Consider the following 5,086-nt stretch of genomic DNA (forward strand, 5'->3'; position numbering starts at 1 on the left):
ATTACTTCTTAAAAGAACACCATCATGGAGATCCAGAAATGTCAGCACCATCTTACAACCAGTTTGGAAAAGACGTTTTTTCATCAATTTTCAATTCCTGTATTTCTGTTAAATGTAATATAATTGTACTCAATTTTATTACTGTTATTTAATGATATATTAAGTACATTGATATTGTGTTATAATAATTCTAATCATATTGTATTATTGTATTCCAAAGTGAATTCACTATCTGAATGTATTCACTGCCATTCAACATTGATTTAAAGTAAGTTTAATCTCCAATTATTTTCAGTTTCTTATATACATCTAATAAAATTTAATGCTACTTGAAATTGAAACCCATTTTACTGATTTATTTTTTTATTTGTTTAAAGGCTTCACTTTCTGTGTTTATTATTTCATAGTATTGTAATTTATTTTAATAAATGTAATGTAAAACAATGTTTGACTTAAATATTTGACTTAATAGAATTTCATTTTATACTTAAATAATTCTGTACCTTATATTTATTTTAATTTTGTTAGTTTAAGTTAGTAGTTATCTGAAACATTTTATTTTTCCTCTTTTCCAAATCCTCCTTGTCACCTGTCACGTCTGTCGTCTGCCACCTAGCGGTCACTTTAACTTTCTCTCCGGAGCTCCGTCGCCAACAGATGGGACGTGAGCGGCCTGGGTTGCCCGCCACAGAGTTCCAGGAGGCGGGGCGTCACTTGGGTGGTCCCGGCGTTGACAGAGCGCCGGCCCGGCGCGGTGGCAGGAGGTTGTACCTGCAGCCTTTTGCGCACCTCACAGCCGCTCTCCTTGCAGGTGTCTGTGTTTGTCAGGCTTGGTCGACCAGCACAGGGCGCTCACCCGCTGCGACCTCGAGGACCGGACCCCGGTCAGGGACAAGTAGAAGGCCTGTACGCACAGCATGTTCATCCACAGGGACTCCCACGGGCTATCTGCCGTTTGGAGGCACCCGTGAAGCGCCCTGGGCTCAGGAGCCTCAGCCATGAGTAGTGCTGGTACCATCAGAGGCGACTACTGAGAATCTTTGTGGATTCTCTCAGACTACAGAGAATCCGAGACCCCGTTTTGGGTTCAGACCAGTCCTGGTGGCTCTCTGTCACCCAGGGAGATGGCGTGCACTGCACGTTCTTGGACTTGCTTTTAGTGAAGCTGGACCCGTGGGAGGCGGCGGTTGATTATTTCGAAACGTACGTGTGAGTTCCTACGACAGGCCCTTAGTGGATTCAGACTCATTAGGGAACTGCTTCGTTGAGTTTCCGAAAGCATTCTTTACAGGTGCAGAAAATCCTTTCTCCCGCAAAGCCTCCGGTGGTTGCGAACTCTTGACACAGTGAGCAGCCCAACGTGTGTAATCACTGTGGCACCAGGGCTCCTGGGAACCTGCCCTCAGGGCTCGCACTCTGAGCAGTAGAAATTCTGTTTCAGGGACCGGCAGGGACCACCCGTGCAAGGGTGAAGACCCAGACCGTCAAAGACAACAGAATTGTTCCAAGTGCTAACTTGGAGCCTATGAGCAGCTCTGGTGGCTCCCAGTTGTCCAGGAAGTCAGTGTTCTTACACCGGATCTGGGCGCCATGCACGGTGAAACCCGACTGTATGTTTTCCAAATACCCACTTGAGACCCGGACTGTTAGAGGCGGCGTGACCCCCGTGGTCACCATTCCCCGCACATGCCTGGCAGCGATCGAGCGCACGTTGGGACCCCTCCGGGAGGTTGACCAGAGTGTCCCAGGACCTCCGGGAGTGAGCGCTATGGGATCGTGTGGCAGGCCTTTGGCCAGATCGCGGTTCGGGGGGGCGTGGGGGGTGGGGCGTGGGGAGAAGCCTTCGCCTGGTCTTCTGGCGTGGTATTTCTTTAGCTGAAATTGGCCATTTTGGGCCACCAGATTGGTGCCGACACGCTCATCTTCGGTGGCCCTCACTGAAGAAAGGTCGGCTTGATGCGCTGAACGTGTACGTTGGTTCCCTGGGTTGCCTTTGGGTTACCGATGGCCCATGGCGCTCCCTTTGATCCCGCGGAGTTGCCTGCCTTGAGGGCCCGTGTGCCGGCTCTTGCGAGTCCAGTTGTGTCCCGACCTGTGGTGCCTCTTCTGGCCTCCAGCGCCCTGAGGGTGGCGGGACCCACAGAGAGGTTGGGGGGTTGGGTCTTTGTGCTCCCCAAGTCCTCTCCCTGCTGCAGGCATCCCGGGCGGCCGTGCCACGCTTAGCGGAGCACCTTCCACGCCCCCTGGGCTGTCTCCCATGTCAGGCATGCTCCGTGTCCTTTTGGCGGCTGTCCTTCCGTGGCCCTGGGTGGGTCTGGTGAGGCAGAAGCCAGTCCCATTTCCTTCTGGACCTCACCCAGCACCCGACAGGGCTTTTTTGAATTCTCTTTTCCCTCTCCTCGAGTGGCGACTTGAACACAGCCTGATCGATGGGGTGCCTCGTGCTCTCCCGAGCCGGACCTAAGCCGCGCCAGACGAGGGACAGACATTCATGGCGAATGGGACTGCTCCTCTCGCTCTGTCCGTGGGCCCCTAGCTTCTTCCCGCCACCCACTTGTCAGTGTGTGGTGTAGGGCAGGGGTGTGGAATCCGGCTTGTCATTGCATGTGCGCTCTTCTTGCCTCACGGTGTGGGCAGTGTATGGGTCTTCCTGAGCCAAGCAGCTAGCTTGAGCTCGGGGTTGGAAAGGTTCTATCCTTCCTGCTACACCACACCTATGGAGGACTTATGCTGTTTTTAGGTGCTGTTATAAGCTTAACTGGTTGCATGAGCCCTCTAACCCTAGTTTTGGAGTTCCAGTTCAGAGTCTAAATGGCTCTTTCTGAAATAAAGCAGCCACTCATTCTTGTAAGGTGTTTGCTTTTCTAAAGGTGTAAGAACCACAGCCTGGACCACTATGTGGTTTTCCCACGGCTATGAAGAGACTGCAGAAGCCAAAAAGCTTTGTTAATGTGTACATAAGCTGAGTGGGGAATGTGGGAAACCAAGATTTCTCCCCAGTTGCCTCCCTCAAAGATATCATCTCAAACTTAGTTGCTGCATGTGGTGAATGTGACTACACTTAACGGTCAACAAAGTAGGTTAGGGGTTGGTTATTCTCCCTAAGGGTTATCATCCATCTAGAGTTAAGCAGACCACTGTTTATCCCACAAGAAGAGTAGGGCCCACTCCCTTCTGGTGAGGGTAGTAATAGAGGTCAAGCCCACTCAACAGTCACCAAGGTGAGGCTGCCATGTTGAGTCTAGGGTCTGCCCTAATTGCCATGTGTATACACCTCTGGTTCCTCCCCTGCCTACTGCATGCACACCCACCCCTAGCTGGTCCCCTTCTTGCCATGCTCATGCCTACGGTAGGTACACCTCCTTCCTGTGTTGTGTATGCCTATTGTACAGCCCCTTCCTGTGATGTGTGTCGTGACCTGTCCCTGAAAGAGAAGCCTTGGTCAGCTGTAAGTGAAGTCCTCTCTCCAGCTCTGTCCATGTTGGACCACCAAGTGAAGCTGAGGTGAGCGTGCTACCCTGAAGTGTCTACCTCCATTATTTCCATCTCTCCTGTGTCTCTCATTCTATAGGACTTTTAATATAATGTCTTTATCTGTCTTAACTGTAAATTGTGCCTATTTGAACCCATGATTCGTTGTAGGGGGGCTGACATTCTTGGAACAGTTGAGAATTGTGATGGGTGTTATCATCGATTGGCGTGCATTATGAAAAGGATGCCTGAGCAAACACAGTAAGGACATTCTGGGAACAGGTCAGGGGAGGGAGAGATTCAGAGGAGTATATCAACAGGGAAGGTGTTTATTATGTCAAGTCCCCTTCACCAAGGTGGCCCTGAGATCACCCCCAGGGTGTTCTCATTAGGTTCCCAAGGCAGGAATGGTTGGGGTCAAGACCTGTCAAAAAGAGGGGGTGGATGTGGCTTGCAAGAGGCATTTCCACCCACCATTGCCTTTGCCGTTTGCTTTGGTTTTCAATGAAAGGCCCAGGAGATTGGGGGGGGGGGGTAGTCTTCACCTAGCAGAGAGGTTTTTCTTTCACTACACAGAAGGGGGGAAGGGAGTGTGCTCTGTTGGATAGTGTGATCAATTGGTTTATTGTGCCAACCTGGCCTTATAAGAACAATTGGGGCTTAATAAGGTTGTGGTTTCAAAAGAAAAAAAATAAGGTGTGGTTTCATTTGGTCGGCAGAGAGATAAATGGCTCTGAAAGGACCCAGGTGCTGCTCTGTCTCTCTCCCTCTCTGCTCTCTGGTGATGGGGACCCCACCATGTGATTGCCTTTTAGCTAAGTTAGTTATCTGCCTCCAACTGAGCTTACTATGCTACTTGTGGGGCACCCGACTCCATGGGGGTCCTGCCGCTAAAGCTCCAGGCTTTCCTTTCAGGTGTGCCGTTGCCATGCTGCTGGTGTGTTGCCATGCTGCTACTTGAGCTTGGGACGGTTGGATCCCGTGATCTGGTTAATCGTGGGGGGACTCACCTCACCCGGCTGTCTGCTGCCTCTGGCTGGACCGACTGCATCGCTCTCTGGAAGCCTCGGCTGTCTGCTTGCTTCCTTGACCTTGGACGGAGCAGCCCTTGCAAAGATGATAGATTTTCCAGGATATTAACTATTTAATGGAAGTGGTTCAAACTGAGCCACCCCCACTCCCCACCCCGCCGCTCTCACCATGGTGGGGGCTATAACTCAAATTACTTTGTGTTTTGTGTGCTTTAGGGGGAGGCAGGTAGGTGGGGATGAGAGGCAGAGAGGCAGGCAGGTGAGGGTTGTGAGCGGTAAGGAGGAAGGCAGGCGGGGGTTGAGAGGTAGGGAGGCCGGCAGGCAGGCGGAGTGAGGGGAGGGCGGGGGTAGGGAGGGGAGGGGGCGGGAGCCGTATGCAGGCAGGGCGGGGTAAGGAAGCACAATGACTGTGATTTAATTGTGAAAGTCATCCCCTTGACACAAGGTTTGCGGCGCTTGCTTCCTCGCGTGCCCGGTTCGGCGTTCCAGGGCGCGAGGGCGGGGAGAGTGGAGTTTGGAACTTTCTTGCCCGCCCGCCACGCCGCGGTCCCGATCTGCCTCCGCCTGGTGGGCCCCGTGTGGCC

This window comes from Echinops telfairi, unplaced genomic scaffold (assembly GCF_000313985.2).
Source record: "Echinops telfairi isolate 266 unplaced genomic scaffold, ASM31398v2 ScPeMD7_7468;HRSCAF=8506_0, whole genome shotgun sequence".
NCBI lineage: Eukaryota > Metazoa > Chordata > Mammalia > Afrosoricida > Tenrecidae > Echinops > Echinops telfairi.